The sequence below is a fragment of the Nipponia nippon genome, unplaced genomic scaffold (genome assembly GCF_047370975.1).
Source record: "Nipponia nippon isolate SJK-2023a ecotype South Korea unplaced genomic scaffold, ASM4737097v1 scaffold_22, whole genome shotgun sequence".
NCBI lineage: Eukaryota > Metazoa > Chordata > Aves > Pelecaniformes > Threskiornithidae > Nipponia > Nipponia nippon.
This window is the reverse complement of record NW_028262339.1, coordinates 4468169-4493428: the sequence shown is the minus strand read 5'-3', so window position 1 is coordinate 4493428 and position 25260 is coordinate 4468169.

Here is a 25260-nt window from a genome sequence, read left to right as displayed (position 1 = left end):
AGATTATAAAACTAAAGTATTATTATCATCGCCATTGCCATTGTCATTGTCGTTGTTGTCGTCTTCTTCACTTGTCTTCGCTTGTCTTCGCCTAAACTCATACGCGGAGTCCGTGATTAATTGCCACACCCTATCATGCACCAGCCTCCGGGAAAATCGAACGGTACAATGGACTGTTAAAGACTACACTGAGAGAAATGGGTGGTGGGACATTCAAGCATTGGGATACACGTTTAGCAAAGGCCACCTGGTTAGTCAGCACTAGGGGATCTGCCAATCGAGCTGGCCCTGCCCAGTCAAGACTTTTACGTACTGTAGAGGGGGATAAAGTCCCTGTAGTGCACATAAAAAATATGCTGGGGAAGACAGTCTGGGTTACTCCTGCCTCGGGCAAAGGCAAACCCATTCGTGGGATCGCTTTTGCTCAGGGACCTGGGTGCACTTGGTGGGTGATGCAGGAGGATGGGGAAGTCCTATGTGTACCTCAAGGGGATTTGATTTTGGGTATGAATAGCCAATGAACTGAATGGTATGATGTTAGTTGCTATATAATACTGGATGTCATCACTTCTGTGGTTGCTATATGCGATTTCAACGGTAAGAATCATTCAGATTAACGAAGAATGAACTTTGAGGAAACTGAGCAAAGTGTCGAGGTTATAGAACCAGACCTGGCTTCAGCATGCAACAATCCAACACCACACACCATCTCTCCTGCCCTGAAGGACTGTTATGATGGATGAAGCCCAAAGTCATGGACTAAATGGACTCAACAAACGTTTTAGAGGGATATCATATAGACTAAGGAAATGATATCTATGTGTTTATATATAAATATATCAAAAGACTGGAAAAGTGGTGGTGATTAATTGGTATGTATTGGCAAGTGTAAGACCTGGGCATGACGTATATGGTATGGAATAAGGGGTGGATATTCTGGTTTCAGCTGGGATAGAGTTAATTTTCTTCCTAGTGGCTGGTACAGTACTGTGTTTTGGATTTAGCATGAGAATAATGTTGATAACAACATAATGTTGACAGCAGTTGGACTAGATGATCATTGTAGCTCCCTTCCAACTGAAATATTCTATTCTATTGTATTCTAGTGTAGTCTAGTTAGTCTATTCTATTCTATTCTATTCTATTCTATTCTATTCTAAAAGTTGATAAATATGATGACAGAAATTTAACCTGTGTTAGAAGAATCTGGGATGGTAATATATTTCAGTTTTTCATAGGAAGAAAATATTTGTTCTTTGCTTGTCCTGTTCTTTTTTTTGTTTCTTCATCATTCTCCACTGGTCATAACCTGTGGTGGACTCAGGGAGGCCATTCGTAAGTTAAGGTATCATAGAATCATAGAATCATAGAATGCTTTGGGATGGAATGGACCTTTAAAGGTCATCTGGTTCATCCCCCCTGCAATTGGCAGGGACATCTACAACTAGATCAGGTTGCTCAGAGCCCCATCCAGCCTGGCCTTGAATGTTTCCAAGGATGGGGCATCTACCACCTCTCTGGGCAACCTGTTCCAGTGTTTCACCACCGTCATCGTGAAAAATTTCTTCCTTATATCTAGTCTGAATCTACCCTCATTTAGTTTCAAACCATTACCCCTTGTCCTATCACTATTGGCCCTGCTAAAAAAAGTCTGTCCCCATCTTTCTTATAAGCCCCCTTTAAGTATTGAAAGGCTGCAATAAGGTCTACCCGCAGCCTTCTCTTCTCCAGGATGAACGACCCCAGCTCTTTCAGCCTTTCCTCATAGCAGAAGTGTTCCATCCCTCCGATCATTTTTGTGGCCCTCTCTGGACCCTCTCCAACAGGTCCGTGTCTTTCTTGTACTGAGGACTCCAGAGCTGGACACAGTACTCCAGGTGGGGTCTCACCAGAGCAGAGTAGAGGGGCAGAATCACCTCCCTCGACCTGCTGGCCATGCTTCTTTTGATGCAGCCCAGGATACGGTTGGCTTTCTGGGCTGCAAGAGCACATTGCCGGCTCATGTCCAGCTTTTCATCTATCAGTACCCCCAAGTCCATCTACTCAGGGCTGCTCTCAATCCCCTCATCCCCCAGCCTGTACTGATACTGGGGATTGCCCCGACCCAGGTGCAGGACCTTGCACTTGGCCTTGTTGAACCTCATGAGGTTCACACAGGCCCACTTCTCAAGCTTGTCCAGGTCCCTCTGGATGGCATCCCGTCCCTCAGGCGTGTCGACTGCACTGCTCAGCTTGCTGTCATCTGCAAACTTGCTGAGGGTGCACTCGATCCTGCTGTCTATGTCACTGTTGAAGATATTGAACAGCATGTATGTCTGCTTCTTTCTGTACATGGCTGTATAATGTATCCTTGAATCTGGTCCCAATCTTTATTTTTTTTTAAATGAAAAATAATAATGTGAATTTGTTCCTGCCAAATCTCTGAATTACTTCAGATGTGGTTTTGGATGACACCTGAATTCAGTCTGTGGTATAGGAGTTCACAGTCTCTTGATTGCTGTTCCTATTAACGTTTTAATATTTAGTGACACAGTCATCCTATCTGTCACATAATTCTTGCCCACTTTTATACTATTCTTTTCTTGTCTTGGAGTAATGTCAATAAATTGGTACAGGAACAGACATTTTTAAGCCCTTTTATCAGATCATATCACTCTTGAGCACTTTCTATACAAACAATCTATTTCTTAAATGCGTTACTTCCTGAAAAATATATGCATTTTTGAACAATAGCATAAATTATGAAGGGATAGAGAAGGAGGTTGAAAGTTTTAACTTTAACTGTTTCATCATTATGTAGATATCAGTGTTAACATTAACATGTTTTAACCTAACAGTGTAAGAAGGCAAATGGCTGATGAGAATACTTTTTTCCATATGAGTTATCATCAGAATACACTGCAGGTAGAAAGGAATTACATTCTTTACTTTTTTTTAAAGGAAATTCTGTGTGAGAGAGCATACTCTCTGCCCTGAGTCATAATGATATACAACTATTCATTAAAGACTTACTCTACATTCACATAGGAATAGTGTGTTGCAAATTAAATCTCATGTTATTTGAATACATCTCTGAAATTCCTGTGATGAATTTAAAAATGCCTTTTTCTAAGTTTAAGAGATGTGTGATATGACCCTTTTTTGAATGAAATAGGCATGATGACAAAAATGTTCTTTGGAAGGCCACTCTAAAGCTGTGTATGTAAATAGCTGTACACTGAATTATTTTTGTATTGTCTTATACATTACATAATATTGTTTGTCTTTTTGTACTGAGTATGTCTCCTTCTCAAATATCTCCATTCATGGAATAAGCCCAAGGCTTTTCAAATGTGCATCTCAATATATTTGACTACTAAGTGCTTCTACATTAAGAATATAAAATAATTAGAGATCAAATTTCAAAAAACAACATCAGGAAGTATATTTATAACAGATAATCTGAGCAAGCAATTCACAGGATTTTTCAAGACCTTTCTTTTTTCTTCAAGAGTTGTCTAAGTACAAATCCCTATCATTTCAGAACTCTTTCCACAAATGTAGCTGACATAACTTTATTCAAAGATCATTCAGAATACATATTACAAACACAGATTATTAAAATTGAATAGAAACATCAGCATTTGTACCATATATGTAACCAATTTATGTAAATAACCAAAGCAGGACGTTATCAATTGTAATTCTATTGTACTTTCTGCTTTTGTTTTTGCTGTTCATTAATTTTGTAGTATTTTCTATACTATTTTTAGACAAACATTTAATTTATTGAACCTGTTTTCTGATTTTTACTAGTTTTAATAAGGAGGAAATAGTTTTATTAGACCAACATAAAACAAGTCCATGAACTTTTTTGGAGAAAAAATGTTAACTAAACTTGATATAACTGAGAGGGGGAGAGAGAGAGAATATTTCGTATGAATGACATCTTCCAGGATACATTTAGCAATCTGTAAACACTTGGTGGTTATACCTTGAATGTTTATTTATATGAAATTGTATGTATGGCTTGCCATCATGAATCTGCGCTCCTACAATCAAATCAAACATATTTAGTTGACGGGCTCCTGAAGGCAAATACAGTTGAAGCCTGGAAATAAAAGAATTTATTTTAATCACATTTGAAAGACTGTTAGTTTTGCTAGGAAAGAAAGATCTCATTCTACCTAATCCTGAATTATTACACCAATTTATCTGTCTTTCCTCAGTACCATATCAGACTTCCCCTGGCTTTGAAACAGCTTCAGGTTTTGTTTATGTTTTCCTGACAGGATCCTCATTTTTCTTTAGATGCCCAGTACATGGACTTTGTCAAGTTAAGCTGATGACATGATCTCACTGGACAGAAATCCATCAGTAAAGAAAAGGAAATGTTTTTACCTGGAAGTGCTCTTACCTGGAGCAGACCAGGGTCCAATCTCAGAAAATTCAGTTAAATTATTTATAGTGGAAACAAATTATCAAAGTAGAAATCTCTTTCAAAGATGTTATAGTACCTACCCATTAATGGAGCCTTTTGGCACTATTTACACATTGAATAGCTATCTTCTAGCTCCAAACCCATTTGCACTTGCAAAAACATATCCTTATTTTAATGCCACCTCTTATTTTTTCTTTCCCTTGGATGAATAGTGTCAGTTCATTAGCTTTCTAATGGATTGACACTTTTAATTCAAAAAGTATATGTTTAGAGGATTGGTGTTCCAAATGGTAATGACAGAAATCAAATACCTCTCTCTGCTTGTAAGATACTACTGATTGCAGTTACAACTTCATTTTAAATCAACCAAAAACACTGCCAGAATATTCTTTTGGTGTAAGGAGGTGTATTTGCATGTTTTCTTCTGGCTTTATTCTCTATATGGTTTTTAACCTATTTTTTAAGTTGTTCCCATCACCTCAACAACATATGTTACCACTGTATATTTGCAGGGACTGATTTCTGTCATTGATTTGTCATTGGCTGTCATTTCATGAAAACCAGTGGGTGGATCTTTTCCAGCTTTGCAGAGACAAAGATTTTTCATTTAAGCACCAAATCCGATCACAGTTGTATTCCACCTGGTCTGAATCACAGACCTTAGCTGTGAGAAATCCTGAAACATGAGGGTGTGTAGTTTGAAAGTGGTCTATTTCTAGAGGTGCTATCATTTTTTCTGCTAATATTTGGGTAATCCAGTTATTTATCTAAGACACTTTATACCTTTGCGGTGTCTTGATACAACTGAAGGGACAGGGTTTTTTTCCTGATAGACAGACAGGTAAACATTTCTGAACTCCAAGGATTCAAGCCTTTTCTGACCTTATTTTTTTCAAAGCCAATTAGAACTATTTTCTTTCTCATTTCTTTACTTTGCATGCAAAGTATTTTGCACCAGGACATGCTGGTCCATTATGATCCCAGTAAGAAAGACACTTAGAGACTAAGGTGACATTTAAAATGCTATTTATTAGAGCTAACACTATGAGATGAGACTAGCACAGATAATCTTACACCCCTTTTAAAATGATGGGAGCCCTGGGTGGTGTAGCATCAAACAGGACTCCCACCCACATGCAGCACACCATACAGACCTCATCCATAGCAGGTGGTATAATTGCTGGTACGGAGGGGAAGCTGCCCGCAGGCTCCTCCTGTACAATGAGCTGGCTGAGGTTATCCTGCAGCTGTATTGCACAGCACTGCTCTGAAGGCCACGCTGGACGTGCAGCACAGTGCAGGCCTGTGCCTGCTCAGGTTGACTGTTATGTGGATCACTAACTCCTTGATGCACAGTGGTCTTGAGGTCAGGTTCATGACACAAGGTCAGTACTGATTTCAGGGGAGCAGAAGAGGCCACTGGATTCTCTTTGCATTTAGTGGGGCAGAAGAATGTTTTTTTCAACAGGGATTGTAGGAGTGAGGGAACAGGACAAAACACTTTTTTGTTGTTGGGTTAAGACAACAAAAACTATGCTCTGTTAGGCAGAGGATCAATTGAGAGTTTATCTCAGATTTTTAAAAAAATGGCTAAAGCTGGTAAATTGGTAGTTGAGAGCAAAGAATGGAAATACCCATGAGAACCTGGAAGCAGATAAATCAGTCATTCTTTCTAAATTTATTTGAGCTTTTGAGAGGTGACAATGATGCTATTTAAGGAATGATAGGAGAGCTGGTTATGTTAATTCATTTCTAGTATGAACTGGTTTGCCTAGAGGAAAAACAAGGGGTGACTGCAGACTTGCATCACTGGTTTTTTGTTTCTGTGTAATGTTTAGGAGCACCACTGTTATATCTGTTAGATAATTATGCTGTGATCATAGTATATCACAGAATTTCAAATACTATTGCTGTTACTTAATTCTTTCTCTAGGTTTCTTTTCTTATTTTAAGAAGAGACAAAAACAGGTGGAAAAAACCTATTACTTAAAATAATTTAATATGTTGGACTGGAATACACAGCGTTTGCTTGTCTATTTTTATTTCTTGGAAATATCTGTGCTATTAAGCTCATTTACATCATAGGTTTAAATTTTGAATGCCATCACTTAAAGCATTAATGATTTACAACTGCATCTTTTTAACCCCTCTACTTGCTAACTTTAAGCTTTGGCTTCCAAGGAACAAGTTTCATGGTAAAACATAATGAAAAGTGTAGGAGAGCAAGAAGTCTCCAATGTAAACAGCAATGCACTTACACCCCACAGGCTTGCTTTTCCTATGACTGTACCTAGAAGGTGGCCACACTGTCAGCTTCTCAAACAGGTACTCACCTCGGGCAGGAAGTCACCTTCCTGCCCCAAGAGGGTCCTTCTCCCTTTGATTACCTTTACAGGAACGTCAGAAACATGTTTTCCTGGGATGTTAAGTTAGTCTGCTGAGACAGATGAAGAGTGCAGGAAAAAGAAAAAGATATGCCTTTAATGTGTATTGCCCTTAGATGAGTATCTATCTACCACATTGCAATCTCTCTTGTCTTTGAAAAGAAGATGGTCTTCTCAGCACACTTCAGTTGGGAGGCTGTCACAGTTTGAGATCAAAATGACAGTGTGTGACTAAATGGGCTCTGGTACCAAAACATTCTTAGTCACAAGTATATTTAATGTTAATGAGTCACACTACCTCCCTGCTCCATAGGAGACATGGCACACCCAAGGAGAGAAGGTCAGGGGCCAACATGGCAGACCCAGCTGGTAGCATGCAGGCTACAGAGTTTCCCCACCCCACCATTAGCCCTCACACACTCAAGCAAGCCTCACATACCCAGCAGCGCCAGTACTTATAGGTCTCAGTGGAGAATCCCTGGTTCTGGTTGACTTAAATCCCACAGCCCCTGCTGAGTTGGCTGTTCCTGCATGGGCATGCACAGTTTGACCTTCTGGAAGGTTTATCACATGTTAGGTGTTAGTTGAGGGCACCTGCACTGTGTTGCACCAGTTTAGCTGCTGATGATTCAAGTGGAAAACGCCAGCCACCTTTCTTTTCTTTTTTCTTTTCTTTTTTCTTTTCTTTTTTCTTTTCTTTTTTCTTTTCTTTTTTCTTTTCTTTTTTCTTTTCCCCCTTCTGCAATTAGTACTAGCACAATATGTACCCACTAAGTATTTATATGTAATGAAAAATAATAACAGAATAAAAGGAAAATTGTTCAAAAATATGAACAACTGTCTGGGTGCACAAAAGGATGATGTATTGGCGATTCTTTACCTGAAAATCAAGTTCTAGGTAGCTTCATTGTAAGTATCGAGCAGCTATCCATTATGGATAAGACTTTTTATTCTCTTTGAAACTCTTGTTCTAAAGATTCATAATCTGTGGGACTCGCCTCTCATCTGCATTTAGATGTCCTTATGTATAAGATTACATGTGACCCAGTTGCCTAATCTCCTGTTACAGTCAGGGAGTCAATGGAGTTCAGTGGGGTCACATTTTTTGTGAAGAAGTGAGAATGGAAGATAATTATGTATAGAGTACTATACATGAGACATGGGCTCACTCAAATTGTGGAGCCTGACATGTAGGAAAATAGTTCAGGGAGAACTAAAATGCCAGACACAAGTAACCTTCAGTCTGAAAGACTTTGTGATGCATTGTGCAGTATTGTCCTCAAGCTATTCAGCCTTATCAATCAGCAGGGTGCATTAGCTTTACCACAGTGCCAAAATGAAGTTTTTTTAAAGGTGGCCAAGTTGGATCTTTGTACTAGCTTCCATGGTCTTCTGCTGCTGAGAGTTGTGTAAGAAGAGCAGTCCTACACAAATAATCCCAGTTTATACTTGCACAAGTAGACACGGCCAAGTACATTCATGCTATCAATGTGTCCCTCTCTCACACACTCTTTGTTTCAAAAACAAAATGGAAGTAGTTTACTAAACTTCACAGAGCAAAGAAATTGGAAGAAAAGAATAGTACCTGGGACCATAGATTATTTCCTTCTTGCTGTAGCCAACAGATAGTTGCCAAGTCTTGAAATTACTGAGGCTTCTTAGAGCACACACACATTAGTAGTTCAAGAGTGCTATTTGGAGAAAGGCATTAAGAGAGCCTGCATCTTTGACTCCTTTGTGCTTCATTTCTTTCTTATGTCTCTCCCTCTTTGTAGGGGAAAACATGATTAAGCAAATATAACTGCCCCTAATCTACTGATTTTGCGCAATATGTTTGATTGTCCTGTAGTAGCTGGTATATTACTGCTAAGGCTGGTTTCACAAGGCAGATTTCTAAAACTAAGAACAAGTGAGCATCACTGAAGACTATAAAGTTATTACTGTATCACTATACTCAAAGTCTTTCAAACAGCAAGGAAAACTATCAAAGGCAGAGAAGGAAAGCAGTTTAAAATATAAATGAAGAATGCTTTTTTGTTGGGACTGTCATCATTGATACTACCCCTGTAGGGAAAATTTGTTGAAGTGATATCATGATTAGCAGAAAAATAATAATCTTTAACTTTCATGAATCTAAAACATATATTTCAAAATATCTAAATGTTAAAAATTATCTTCCACTTCTATAACAGTCTAAAAAAATTGAATGTAATGATCCTGAGTCTGTAGCATAATTCCTTGATGACTTTAAAGTAAGGTGATACTCAGTCTTCAGCAGGCATCACAGTGAATATGCAAAACAGTAAATAAATGTGTTCTATCTATGCAAATTTACCTCTTATTCATGCAAACATACCATATGAAACCATAACACTATTTACTACAATTATTTTCATATATACACAAAATGGTATCAGTTCACACTTATTCTGCCTTATGTCTGTACCAATAAATGAGCTTCTCAGGAAGATTTTTGGCACAGCTTTTCTCCCTACAGATATTTTACAAAATGGCAGAGAATGGATGGAAAATAGAACCAGATATTGCAAACTCCTGAAAATCTTGTATCAAGTAACTTTTCCTTTAGAGATGCTTCTTACGTATTTTAAAATTATAAGTGGGCAAGAAGTACTCATACACATTCTTTCAGTATAGACAAGAACTAGAGGCTTTGAGTTGGTGAACTAAGTTCGGCCTATGATTTATCATAAATATTAGTGGCAAATATTTCTCTTGCTGGATACCTTCACTATAATATCTAAACATTAGTAATATCAACAGCAATTTTTACCAGTATTTTATTAGGAAATAAAAGGTCAAACACAATACCTTTCTTTTCTTTTTCATTATAGACCCTCTCAGTTCCCTTCCCAACATTGTGGGTTTTGTTCAAGCTATGCATATTACATTGGACTACTCAGGGGAACAACTGCTTATGAATGTTTTGAGATCTGAAGGGAATCAATTGTTTTTAGAAACATGCAATTCCTGCTAAGTCTTGGGAATTCATTAGAAATCATTCCATATTCTCTGTTTTCACAGGTCTTTCTCAAAGTTCTATGCCTGAGAATATCAGATCTCATTTAAAAAAAACCAAACCAGGAAAAGAATCAGACTTAAAGCTCTCATGTTTGTGAGCAAATCTTGAAAACCATCAACTCCAAGGACTGGAAAAAGCAGGAAGACAATTAAAAGACAATGAAAACCATTATTTTATAATATCCAGATTTGTAATCAATTAACATGAATTTGTGAACCAGACTCATAGTATATATAACATGAATCTAGCCATATGGAGTGAGTTCCATACTCTCCATTCAGGCTTGAGAAAGTTTGATGGGTAAGCTCTTTTTAAGGTGTTTAAGGAAAAGTTGCTTGAAACTATATACCTTGTTTTCCATAACAGCTATTATCCAGAAAGAATTTAAATTATTGTTCTTGGTGAACACAATTTTCTGTTGTCAGAACTAAACTTCATCATGTGACTCTGGGTGAGCTGTTTGACATTCATGTACCCCATTAAGCTGAAAATCAGCTTGCAACTCATGCAGAATCAAATGAATTAATTATATTAATTTGTCATCAGTGACGAGCAATGGGATGGCATGCCAAAGTTCGAGGAGCTGCGTGCTAGTGAAATTCCTCAGACTGCTCCACGAGGCAACAAGCACAATGAACCGCAGTTGAAGTGTTTTTTTACACAAATGCACGCAGCCTGAGGAACAAGCAAGAGGAGCTAGATGCCTTGGCCCAGTCCCAGAGATACGATGTCATAGGCCTAAGTGAAACCTGGTGGGATGAGTCCTGTGACTGGTGTGCCATGATGGATGGTTACAGGCTCTTCAGGAGGGATAGGCAGGGCAGGCGAGGCAGCGGGGTGGCATTGTATGTAGTGGAGGGGCTGGAATGCATGGAGGTAGCAGTTGGTGATGGCACAGTTGAGAGCCTCTGGGTAAGGATTAAGGGACAGACAAAGAAAGCGGATGTCGTTGTGGGAGTCTACTATAGGCCACCCAGCCAGGATGATGACACGGATGAGTTATTCTTTAAGGAACTAAGGGATGCTTCCAAGTCATCTGCCCTTGTCCTTATGGGGGACTTTGACTTGCCAGATGTCAACTGGGAATACCACACAGCTGGTACAAGCAGGTCCAGAAGACTCTTAAAGCATCTGGATGATACCTTCTTGGTACAAGTGCTAAGAGAACCGACCAGGAAAGCTGCCTTCCTCGACTTGCTGCTTACTAAGAGAGAGGGTCTTGTGGGTGAAGTGGCGATTGGTGGCTGCCTTGGCCACAGCGACCATGAAGCAGTGAAGTTTAAAATCTATGGTAACAGGAGGAGAACTGCCAGCAAGACCTCAGCTCTGGATACGAGGAGAGCTGACTTGAGGCTGCTCAGGGAACTACTTAGTAAGGTCCCCTGGGAAAAAGCTTTTGAAGGTGCTGGGGTGTCTCCCACAGTATCCTCCTGGACAAAATGTCCAGCATACAGCTGGATAAACACAGAATGCAATGGGTGAGCAATTGGCTGACGAGTCGGGCTCAAAGGGTTATAGTAAATAGGGTTACATCGGGCTGGTGACTAGTCACTAGCGGGGTTCCGCAGGGATCCATCTTAGGGCCAGTGCTCTTCAATATCTTCATAAATGACTTGGATGCAGGACTGGATGGTTTGCTATCAAAGTTTGCCGATGACACAAAACTGGGAGGAGCCGTTGACACTCTCGAGGGCAGAGAGGCCCTGCAGAGAGATCTAGAAAAATTAGAGAGCTGGGCGATCACCAACCATATGAAGTTTAACAAGGGCGAGTGCCAGATTTTGCACCTGGGACATGGCAATCCCGGATGTACATACAGACTGGGGAACGAGAGGCAGCCCCGCGGAGAGGGATCTGGGGGTTCTGGTCGACGGCAAGCTGAACATGAGCCAACAGTGTGCCCTGGCAGCCAGGAGGGCCAACCGTGTCCTGGGGTGCATCAAGCACTGTATTGCTAGCCGGTCGAGGGAGGCGATTGTCCCGCTCTACTCTGCGCTGGTGTGGCCTCTTCTTGAGTACTGTGTGCAGTTTTGGGCGCCACAGTACAAAAAGGATACGAAGCTACTAGAGAGTGTCCAGAGGAGAGCCACGAAGATGGTGAAGGGTTTAGAGGGGAAGCCGTATGAAGTCACTTGGTCTGTTCAGCCTGGAGAAGAGGAGACTGAGGGGAGACCTCATCACAGTCTACAGCTTCCTCACAAGGAAAGAGGAGGGGCAGGTGCTGATCTCTTCTCCCTGGCGACCAATGATAGGACCCGAGGGAATGGCAGGAAGATATGCCAGGGAAGGTTTAGGTTGGACATTAGGAAAAGGTTCTTCACCCAGAGGGTGGTGGAGCACTGGAACAAGCTCCCCCGGGAAGTAGTCATGGCGCTAAGCCTGACAATATTCAAGAAGCATTTGGACAATGCCCTCAGACATATGGTGTGATTTTTGGGGTTGTCCTATGCAGGGACAGGAGTTGGACTTGATGATCCTTGTGGGTCCCTTTCAACTCAGGACATTTTATGATTCTATGATTCTATGATATTTGACTCTAATAATATTCACCCAAACTGACTAACTTAAGTGGGAAGAGTTTTGGACAGCACCGTATTGCAAAAAAGGATTTCTTTGAGGTTTTAAACTTCTATAGCCTAAGATGTCAGAAAATAATTATTATGCATAATAGAAAAAAATCCCAATGTATTCAAGTTGGGCAGTGCATTACTGTGATTTTTAAAGGATATTTATCCATTACAACTTTGTCATCAAATATTGCCTGTGGCCTATAGTTATCATCACTGTGCATTTACATTTAAATTGGAAAAAAAGCCACTTTTTTTTTCTCTCTAATTAACATTTTGAAGCTATGTAATTTTCTTGCTGCTCAGAGAAACAAAGCACCCAGGCTCACAGAGAAAACCCATTCAGCAAGATATAAATATTTGCTATTCAGAAAATCTCAATGAGGGTTTAGTTATTTTAAACTAAAAAAAGAAAATTACTAATAATGATTGGTTTCAGCTAATGAAATGCTTTTATGCAAAGATGTGAACCCTAAATATAACCTGGAAACAAAAGACTGCTTAACAGTTACTATTAAGCAATACATTAGGAGATCAATTAAACAGTACTCTTTCTAATGAATACGCTGTACAAGAGTTGCTATGGAAACCTGGAAAGAGAAAGCCCTAGAATGCTAATTTGCAATTTTAAGAACATAAAGTATTAGAGATCTGCTAGTGGCTGGTTGGAGAGTCATATACCAAAGTGAAAGGGAAAAAGTGTCTCACAAACACTCTCTCAGAAAAAGTGAAGGGAAGTAAAGGAACAGAGCCATGATATTCATATCCAAGAATGACTTATGAAAAAATTGTAAATGGAATATTGTATCTGAATGGGTAGTTATGAGTATATCATTCCAAATTGGACCATCAGAGGGAGCCAGAAATTGCAGTTTCTCCATGGAAGATTGTTAATGATAGTCTAGGGAACACTGAGAGTGAATAGACACTTCCTCTTGAAAGAAAGTACAGAGACACAATGGTTGAAGAAGGGCTATCAATACTCGGGTTCTTCAACATGCTTATAGCATTTCTCCATTTTTAAAAGACGTATTATGGACAATTACAAGATAGTGGATCCAAATAAGAGGTGGTACAAACTTCCATCAGAAGTGTGAAAAAAAAAACCCAAATTCTGTTGCGACAGATAGGGATTCCTCAATTTACCAGACTAGACTGTCCTTCCAGCAGAGAGCACTTCTCCAGCTCTAAAACATTCATAGCCTGTATGCTTCTCCAACTCCTCTTTTATACCTAAATGAATGAAATAACTTGAAAAGTTGAGATGCTGTGTCAGCATTAGAGCTGATGAGGAATTTTGCAGTGAAACAGGTTTTAAAACATTAATCACTTCATCAAAACAGAAACCCCTCTGTGAAAAAATTCTTCTTTGACAGATTTCTGAAGTAAAAATGAAAGGAAAAAACTTCCTTGATATTGAATACCATTTTAAAGGAAATGTATGTTATTATGATATCAAAATTACTTTTTCTTTGAAAATGTAAGATATAATTTAAAAATATTTAGTGTCTTTCAAATATTGATAAAGATTATTGACAATAGTTTTTTAAAAATTCAACTCTATAAATGGTTTATAAATTTTTGACTTATGACCCTGGTTTTAAAAAATCATGAAGATTTTGCAATAGTAGAAAAGACTTTTCCATTGCATTTTTGAGTGAACAGTCATTTCCTAGCTGTCTCTTCTTAAGAGACTTCAAAAATCTAAACCAGTTTTGTACAAATTCTGTTGTTGGACAAAGAAAGTTCTGTGTTGGTGTTATTTCTTCTCTTTCATAGGGCTTTCATTAGCAGAGAACCTGGCTTCTAATTCTGGCCCTACATTATTATCAAAGGAAGACCAGCACTCACATCTAAGGGTGCAAATTTCTGAGAAGTAACTTATTCCTTAGCTTGACCAGGGATTTAGTTGTCTAAATAAAGTTACCTGACCCTGAAAAATCTAGGCTTGGATCTTGGTCAACCATTTGAATCATTACTTTCACTGGTATTTACCTCATGGTTTTCTTTCCTCCTAGTTATTAAAAAATAAAAATAAAAGAACCCCAAATATACCAGGAATAAAAGTCCTACAGCAAGAGCTGTAATGGCAGTGAACTAGGACTAGCAATTGTAGTAAACTCTCTTCTTTTCTAAAATTTCTTTAATTATCATGCCTCCCACCTTCCCATTGACTATGCACTCAAAAGGAGTAATATGAATAGACCTTTAAGAGACCCATGATTAATACCTGTCACTTTGCCTAGTAAGTGACACAGCTTTTTTACTTGAGCCAAACTATGGTAAATGAGTTGTTTTAGCATTATGTCTGTGGTGACCATAGGGTGAGATATATGGTTAAAAAATAAAAAAATATTTTTAAAGGCATACACAAAGTAACAGAGAAATTATTAATGATTCATGAAACAGAAAGAAAATTTTTAAAAATTGTTTTGCTTTACTCTTTTCCAAATATTTTAAAGCCACTAATGAAAGTTATGTATTTCCTATTTACTGAAAATTATTCCTTCTGAGACTCAAGCTGTCAGTCAATCATGATTTCTGTTTAGTAGAGGCAGTGCACTGCAGTAGGTGTATCATTATAGCTTGACATTTTTTCCAAATGTGGAAATGTCATATTTAATGATACAACAAAGCCAGAAATGCTGAATGAGTTGAAGTAAAAATGAGGCATTCAGTTGATTAATTAAAGGGTAGGCTAAATGCGTCTATATAAAATCACACCTTTTTATGGTTCTGTCTTCTGTGTTCTGAGCACAGGCTTGCATGTGTGTGCTTTGTCTGAGAAGAGAAGAAAATCACGAGAAGGGTATATTGTTTACTGTCATAGTAAACCCAAAGTTTTTCATGGTCCATTTCTCCTACTGGCTTATTTGTTCCTGGTTTTAGCAGCTTGGAATGCCACTTCAATAATCGTTTTTATCTCAATTTCTTTCTTAGCCATAGCGCCCTCCCATGAGGGGAAAAAACTGAAACATGTTTGATACCTGTAGAAGATGGAAAGAACTTGCCAAGGAGATGCTGTGTGCACTTGCTGGAATTTTTAGTGGCTTTGGGAGGAAAGAGTGTAACCCAAACAAGGGTAAACACAATGATAACAGTTTTCTGAGGCTGCTGGTGCTAAAAGGTATTGATTCTGTACTACCAGGACTGTTTGAAGTCGCCTATGAGCATTCAGGAAGGAAAAAAACCCCAACAATTATTGACATCCTTCACCAGGCGTACAATGCGTGGTGGCAAAGGCTCTGTTATTTGGGTGTCAGAGAGTAACCTGACACAGGAGCCAATACAGCTGCTTTTATTTAATGTCCTTCAAATTTCATGAAATGTGATAAATAATTAAGGATCTGTGTTAGCCTAAAAAAAAAAATAATAACCCTTTCCATACATATTTCCATTGTCTTTTTCATCCAGAACTGTAATGAATTTCAACCTCTGCAATAACTGCATTACACCAGGAGAAGTTGTACAAACACTTCTAATGTCTTTTGAGAGAAAGTATTGTTCAAGTGTCAGGGTCTCTCCCAAGGCTAAATTATATGCGTGATAACTTTTTTGTCCAGAGTTCATCTTACTGAGAAGCCTATGAGTTCTGAAAGTACTTGACTTGTTTATGTTAACAAAATTCTTTTTACTGCTTCTAGTATAAAGAATATTTTACTGTCAAGCGTACACCTAAAATTTTACATTTCTCAGAAAATGTTTTGTCAGGAAATCTTGAGAATTTATTTATGAACTACTTTCCACAGAGGAGTTAAATCGAACTGATATGCCCTGCCTCTCAGGATGCCATTAACTCTGTGACACTTCACAGCCTTTGTTAATCAAAATTGCTTTAGCTGACTTTTACTAAAACAGCAGCAAATACAGCCTTCCTTGTCAGTACAAGCTCAGGGTACGCATATTTACATTTTCTTGTGTTGAAGATAATTTGGAAACTTCATATATTTAGAAATATCATATCTTTATATTTCTCCCTTACTTTTTCCAGTGTATTCCAGCTACAGTTTGTCTCTCAGTCAGACTTGGAAGCTTTTCTATACATCTGTTAATTTCAAAATAGAGAAAAGTAGCACTCAATTCGATTCTCACTGTTGTCTTGTTCTATGCTATTTCCAAAATAGTAGCACGTAAAAGAATAACAAAACTCCAAGAAATAAGAAAATGGAGGAGTTAATTTAAACTTGCTGCTCTGGAAGTGTGTTGTGGTTTAACCCCAGCCAGCAACTAAGCAACACACAGCCGCTCAAACACTCCCTCCCACCGGTGGGATGAGGGAGAGAATCGGAAGAGTAAAAGGGAGAAAACTCATGGGTTGAGATAAAGACAGTTTAATAGGTAAAGCAAAAGCCGCGCACGCAACCAAAGCAAAGCAAGGAATTCATTCACCACTTCCCATCGGCAGGCAGGTGTTCAGCCATCCCCAGGAAAGCAGGGCTCCATCACACGTAACAGTTACTTGGGAAGACAAACACCATCACACCAAACGTCCCCCCCTTCCTTCTTCTTCCCCCAGCTTATATACTGAGCATGACATCATATGGTATGGAATAGCCCTTTGGCCATCTGGGTCAGCTGTCCTGGCTGTGCCCCCTCCCAGCTTCTTGTGCACCGGGCAGAGCACAGGAAGCTGAAAAGTCCTTGACTGGTGTAAGCACTACTCAGCAACAACTAAAACATCAGTGTGTTATCAACATTATTCTCATCCTAAATCCAAAACACAGCACTATACCAGCTACTAGGAAGAAAATTAACTCTATTGCAGCTGAAACCAGGACACATACATTATGCTTTGCAATAAAAAAAACCCACTTCTTCACATCAAGTGTAATTATAAAGTGGAAATTATTGCTGCTAGATGTTGTAGATTAGAGAATTTTTGGAGGCTCTTTTCTTAGATATCCCAAATAGGGCTGCTGTTATGCTGATTTTCCAATATCATAATGACTGGGATAATTTTATAAGGTTTTTATTTCTGTTTTTTTTCACACTTTGGTTTTTATTGCAAACAATCTTGTGGCACCAAAGCTAATGCAGGTTGGCACTCATTTCAATGAAAAGGGACTGAGCTTTCTTCTGAACCCAGGCCACCAGAGCTAGTTCAAAAGCGAGTGATTCATACAATAATCCAAGCCTCATATCCATAGGGAAGAGCAAAGAAGAAGTCGAAATTTCATCAGGATAACAATGCAAGTCATCCAGTCTACAGGCAGAAGATGGGAGAGGCCCAGACCTCTGTGTCTGTGTGAAGCCTTCTTTAAACTGCCCTGACTGCCAGTGCACACGTGGACAATAAAATCTGACATGTATGAAACTCATTTATCCTGTATATTACACATAATACAATCAACACATCATAAATGTTATCACCCTGTGTGATAACTGCTTTATATATACTGATTCCTATTCCTCCCTTACAGGAGGGATTTGTTTCAGATCACTCTCCTTTGAGCCATGTGTCGAGCTGACAAAGCGCGTACACAGTGTGCACTGTAGATTCTTGTTGAAAGTTTATTCACCTTACCAGATTGATAATGATTGTACTTTATCACTTGGCACAAAAGACTCGTATTTAAAACTTGTATTAGTTTACTGGGTACTCATTTATAAAAATTGCATTGTTAGTAGTCCTGCTGGTGACTTCACTGTGGCAGACTCCTTTGAATTGCAGACTTTCTTTTAGAATATTTGCATTTTTAAATGGCCATATGTCATGGTTTAACCCCAGTCAGCAACTAAGCAACACACTCCCTCCCACCGGTGGGATGAGGGAGAGAATCGGAAGAGTAAAAGTGAGTAAACTCATGGGTTGAGATAAAGACAGTTTAATAGGTAAAGCAAAAGCCGCGCGCACAAGCAAAGCAAAGCAAGGAATTCATTCACTACTTCCCATCGGCAGGCAGGTGTTCAGCCATCCTCAGGGAAGCAGGGCTCCATCACACGTAATGGTTACTTGGGAAGACAAGCGCCATCACACCAAACGTCCCCCCCTTACTTCTTCTTCCCCCAGCTTATATACTGAGCATGACATCATATGGTATGGAATAGCCCTTTGGCCATCTGGGTCAGCTGTCCTGGCTGTGCCCCCTCCCAGCTTCTTGTGCACCTTGCAGAGCACAGGAAGCTGAAAAGTCCTTGACTGGTGTAAGCACTACTTTTAGCAACAACTTAGCAACAACTTAGCACGACCCAAAACATCAGTGTGTTATCAACATTATTCTCATCCTAAATCCAAAACACAGCACTATACCAGCTACTAGGAAGAAAATTAACTCTATCCCAGCTGAAACCAGGACAGTACCCACCCCTTATTCCAAACCATTTACGTCATGCCTAGGTCCCACATTATCCAATACATCCTCATTAACCACCACCCCCCTTCCCATCCTTTGATACAATACACAGGTATCATTCCCTTAGTCTATGGACCACCTCTGTGAAATGTCTGTAAAATGTCCACAAACATCCACAAGTGTCCACAAAATGTCCATTGAGTTCATTTAGTCCGTGACTTTGGGCTCCATCTGTTATGGTGGTTGCTCAGGACAGGTGGTGTGTTGCATGGAGTTATTGGGCACCAAAGCCAGCTCAGGTCGGGTCACTGCTGCACTTGCACTGCTTCTTGTAAGGCTTGTCCTCCATTGGTTCAGGTGGTTCCTGCTATGGTAATTCCTATAACATGCAACTCAGATCCTGGGTTACAACAATTTAAAGGTATTTCCATCACAATCTCCACCCCTGGCCCCTTTGGGGGGGTGGTGCCTTGCAGAAAAGGACCTGGGGGTGTTGGTTGACAGCCGCCTGAACATGAGCCAGCAGTGTGCTCAGGTGGCCAAGAGGGCCAATGGCATCCTGGCTTGTATCAGGAATAGTGTGGCCAGCAGGACCAGGGAGGTGATAGTGCCCCTGTACTCGGCACTGGTGAGGCCGCACCTCGAGTACTGTGTTCAGTTTTGGGCCCCTCACTACAAGAAGGACATTGAGGTACTAGAGTGTGTCCAAGGAAGGGCAACAAAGCTGGTGAAGGGTCTAGAGAACAAGTCTTATGTGGAGCGGCTGAGGGAACTGGGGTGGTTTAGTCTGGAGAAGAGAAGGCTGAGGGGAGACCTTATTGCTCTCTACAACTACCTGAAAGGAGGTTGTAGTGAGGTGGGGGTTGGTCTCTTCTCCCAAGTAACAAGGGATAGGACGAGAGGAAATGGCCTCAAGCTGCGCCAGGGGAAGTTTAGGTTGGATATTAGGAAAAACTTCTTATATTGGCTAAATTCTTCAAATTTGTTATAGTATGTCAGACGTGGCAATCTATGTTAGCTACTTACCTGGCTCTCATTAACAGTGTCTGAGCACATTTCAGACATTTCTGGAAAGTGTTATTAAACTGCCTTCATAAATGGGAGATTTGGGTAGCAGGCAGATAATCCCTACATTTTTAAATATTTGGGGTATGTCTGCTTCAGATGGTGGGCCACAGTGCAGAGATCCTAAACTGTCTGAACAGGAATTTCGCAGGAATAGGGCAGTGTACTCTTTCCAGATCTGGAAACGAAGGCATAGGAAGTTTCATCTGGAACCATGTTCATGTTGTGCCTGAGCAAATATTCTTGAGGAACAGGATTTATTACCTTGAATGAAGCATTTCATGAGCATGGCTTTGTTGCTTCTAGACCTGATCTACTCAGGGGCAGCTAAGTCAGACTCTCCAACACTTCCAGTTCTAGAGGTGGCTTAGGCAAATTTTGCATGCAGTGTATAGATTTGTCCTTCAGACCTTAAAGATACAAACAGACCCTAGTCTCCTAACTATCTGTATGTTTAACTACATACATTCAAAAATTTTGTCTGAAGTCACTTGCTCAAGATCAAATAAGTGGAACAGGAACATAAATTCAAGTCTGTTAAATCTACTTACTAGGATGCTAACTACTACTATTCTTTCTTTGCAGACCTGATAAAACAGTGAGGTGATATTCAGATTTTAGATAGACAATATGTTGAGGATATGATTCACGTAAACAATTTCTGGGGTACCCTCTCATTCTTGAAAGGCATGTCATTATATTGTCACCTAGTACCATGCTATTATGATCCTGTTCCAACCAGTTCAAAGAAGACTAACTCCTTAATAAAACTGTTGTGTGGGAAGCAGTGATACACAAGGTTATATAAAATACCTCTACGTTCTGATTACCTTGACATTATTTTATAATCATTCATGAACACATTTTTTCTCCAGTCCTAGCTATGTCCAATATTACCTGTGTCACATATTTCTAATTTTCAAAGACAAAGTGGTTGACGTTTTTAAGAAAAAAAAATAATCACAAAACTTTATTCTAAAGGAAAAATGTAAATGAAATTTAAGTAGTCAGATAAAAAAATTCTGAGAAGACTTTATAAGGAAGCAAAAAATACAATGAATTATTCTTAGAGAGTGGAATGCAACACTGCTGTCAAAAGTATTCTATGAAAACTGAATAAAATAATAACAAAAAGAGCAAGTGTGGCAGACAAAAAACATTAATCTGCAAAAACTGTATTAGAGGTGGATGCTTCATAATTCTTCGATCTGTTGATTTTGCTTAACCATGTATGCTTCATGTCTGTATAATGTGATGGGTTTTTTTTAAGGTATGCTCAGTAATATATACGTATTTTGTCTCCTTTTTGGCTGCCGTTTCTCAGTGATCACTTCCCATTATTTTCATTTCTGTTTGTCTTCCCTTCTGTAACTGAGGGCATATATTTTAATGATGTCATTTCACATCGCCATACAGAGGTCAGTGTGTCTGTTTTTGTCTTTCAAGACCTCTGTTCAGATAGACAACACTATTTCAGTGTACTGTAGTCTATACAAAAAAAATCTATCACTATAATTCTTTATTTAGACAGAAATTACAATGGTATTTACTACATTTTGCAGATTTAATTTGTAATTTTCAATTTATTACAGCTTCTTCATTCCTCACTGTCCTGGTTTCAGCTGGGATAGAGTTAATTTTCTTCCTAGTAGCTGGTATAGTGCTGTGTTTTGGATTTAGGATGAGAATAATATTGATAACACACTGATGTTTTAGTTGTTGCTAAGTAGTGCTTACACTAGCCAAGGACTTTTCAGCTTCCCATGCTCTGCCTGGTGCACAAGAAGCTGGGAGGGGGCACAGCCAGGACAGCTGACCCAGACTGGCCAAAGGGCTATTCCATACCATATGACGTCATGCCCAGTATATAAACTGAGGGAAGAAGAAGGAAGGGGGGGACATTCAGAGTGATGGTATTTGTCTTCCCAGGTAACTGTTACGCGTGATGGAGCCCTGCTTTCCTGAGGATGGCTGAACACCTGCCTGCTGATGGGAAGTGGTGAATGAATTCCTTGCTTTGCTTTGGTTGCGTGCGCGGCTTTTGCTTTACCTATTAAACTGCCTTTATCTCAACCCATGAGTTTTCTCACTTTTACTCTTCCGATTCTCTCCCCCATCCCATTGTGGGGGAGTGAGCGAGCGGCTGTGTGGTGCATAGTTGCTGTCTGGGGTTAAACCACGACACTCACTAACCAACAATTTATATCAAGCTTCATATGTGCATTGCATAAATAAAGCACATACATAAAATTAGTAAGAAAATAAAGATTTACACACATTTACATTCTATCGATAGCTGATTCTTATTTATACTTCCCCTTGAGCTGAGTGAGTATTATTATTCCTATTTTACAATGAAGAACACCCAAACATGAGAAGTCACTTATTGTCCAAAAGATATTAAGGGAAAACCAGGCCCAGATCTCAGGCACTCCTGGGTTCTAATTTTATATTTGTTTTTCTAGACAACTGTGGAGACAAAGTTTTGGAGGTGTAGGAAGATACCCTCCTATTACTGGAGTGCCTTAAAGAAGGAGCAAAGAAGGGGTTACCAAGCTCCAGTTGTGATACTCGTGGAAGACTGGGAGAAACTCTGCTGCACCCTGAACCTTCTCATGCATTTAAAGGGTAAGAAGAATGAATGATGTTCTCTATTTGGAGATTTCCAAACAACAGAGATTGAAAAGATGTTAGATCTCCAAACATGTCTTCAAGGTTCCTCCCTATTCAAACTTATCGTTATTTATTATAGTACCATAATAAACCATAAATGACAAAAATAAGAGGTACCTCCTAATTGTCACTCTATCTGCAAACACACCTCTGCTTAAGTATAAACAATTTCATAGCACTTGTGTGACAGTGACAAGTAGACAGTATGAGAAGATACAAAAGAGATTTTGAGGAAAGAGAAGGCAGGTGGAGGAGAATAACAGGACTTCACTCTGAAAGCAGAAAAGCTGCTGAGATCACCTTAGCTCAGGCCTCAGACAGAGGTAACCATGTCAAGGATTCAGTGTTGATATGTACAGCCAATAAAGTAGCAACAGCTGCCTGTAAAAGCCCAGGCCAAGCTCTGAACAGATGAGATACTGAGTCTAGAAATACAGATCCCAAAGCATTAAGGGAGAAAACTAATTGATGGTGCTCATAAATAATAAAATAATACCTTTGTATTGTAGCCTTATCTTTCAGGTTTCATGGATATTGAAATGGCTAGGGTATTTGCAAATGTTGGAAACAAATGAAGCAAATATACCTCCAGACAAGTACAAATCTATCCCATACATCTTGATAAACCATTAACAAAAAGATGTAGATAGATAGTCTAGTCCTATATTTTCATTACTTTATACACCTAACATCATCTATCAACTAAATAATTTGAGCATGAAAAGTCAAATCGATAAATGAGTGATCTCAGCTTTTTTGATTCACATTCTTATATTACATCATCTATAAAACCTCTCTTAGTACAGCTTGTAGTACAGATGTCTGAATCTGAAGAATCCGGGGAGAATATCTGTTGAAGTGATAAACAGCTATTGGTTCATATATCTACATTAAGTGATCTTGATAAGTAAGCTTTCCAAATGGACTAATACAAACATTCAGCACCATGGAGTGAGTGCATTACCTCATCCAATCTTTTGGCTTGTCACAATATCATGTTAACTCAGATTCAAGGCCATTCTGCATTCCATGTCTGATTTTCCTTGCATGCCCCCTCCACCCCTGTTTCTTAAAAAGGAATATATAGCTACTTAGAAACAAAAGTCAAGGTCAGTCTGATTTCACAGCTGCATTATATAAAAAATGTTTTGTTATATGGATTTATATTCTGCTTAGCCCAAGGGAAGAAGAAACAGTGCCTGAAAGTTGGAAAAAAAATAAAGCTGCAGTTATGCAGTAGTATAAAAGGAAATAACATGTATTATTTTTCAAGATTTTTTACTATAGCTTTCAGCACTGTATTATAGTCCTCTAACACAATATAAACCTAAAGCCACAGAAATAGACATCTTATCTAGGTAATACCTGATATACATATCTCTAGTCTAATGTGAAGCTTAAAAGATTGTTTGTCTGTCTAGTAGATGCTTGCAAGGAGAAGTTCAGTTACAAGGTCTAATTGTTACATGATTAAATCCAAACTACAATGAACAAAAAAGATGAGCATCATCACAGTATTCAACATATTTCTGTTTCAAACTCGTTCATGAAATGCTTTCAGAAGCTGTTATAAGTGAGACTGAAAACCAGTGTGATATTGTACATAGAGGAGCACATAGCACCTCTAGAGCTTAAAAGTGCTCTAATCTGCCCAGTAAACAAGCAGGAGCTTGTCTGGCCAAAAGATAGAGAATGGTAAACTGCATTTCAATCAACAGGCCTTACACTCAAGCTCATAATCCTCATCTCGGGGAGCTTCCAAATTGCCACTGTAAAATTCGAATCATTATTTAGTGAGCATGCCATACTCCTTTTTTCTGAGACAAGGCTAAATAGAAGGAACTGGGAACATAAGAAAACAGATGCCATCCAAGTTCTTTGCCCCACCTCAATATGTGCGTGGATCCAAGCTTTCTTCAACTCAGAATACTCATTTCTGTGAGCTTCATTAGACTCTAAATATTCTTAATGCAATATATTTATATATTAATTTTGTGTATCTTTGACATCTGGAAGAGCCAAGAATACAGGTATCTTTCAGACCCTATTGAGACTTTAGCAATTACAACAGTTCCAAGCCATCCTAATAAAATACAGTACCCCAAAAAGTAGAAAATATGTGTAAAATTGGATGATAAGGAATAAATTTATTTGGCAAGGAACAGAGTAGCAAAGTCACTGGAATATCCTGTTTGTGGTATTTTTAATATATAGGCAGTATGTACTGTTTGTCTGGACTTTAAGGTACACACTAACACACATTTTTTTATAGTGATCACTCTCCTGCAATGCAAATAACGTGTTCTGCTAAGCCCTTCAATAGTCTGCTGATCGTGTTGTTATTTCACTCTTGGGAAAAAAAAGTTAATAAAAGATAAGGGGCTTTTGAAGAAGGTGTGATTACATTATTAAAAAATTATACATTTTATAAGATAATGTTTAAACACATGTCAGGAGAAGTCAACACTGCATTATGAATGGTAGTGATTATGTTATCTGTAAACTTTGAAGCTTTACATACTGATGTGAACAATTGACTCCGTTGTTTTGTCGTTACCATCAGCATTCCCCTTTCAGAGCTGCTGAACTGACTGCTGCTTGCATAGCTAGAAGTAAGGACAGTTTGTTTTCCCACTAATATTTCAATGACTGTTTAGCCTGAGTTGATAGTGACTTTTCATCTTCCTGTCTGCTGGATTTTTTTGCCTGGATTGTAAAATTGACTGGATAGCTAACTTCTTCACCTGAATCATCAATAAGTTAATTTTAAAGAAAATTTTACCTAAAGCATCAAGATCAGCTCCTAAAATAACACAAT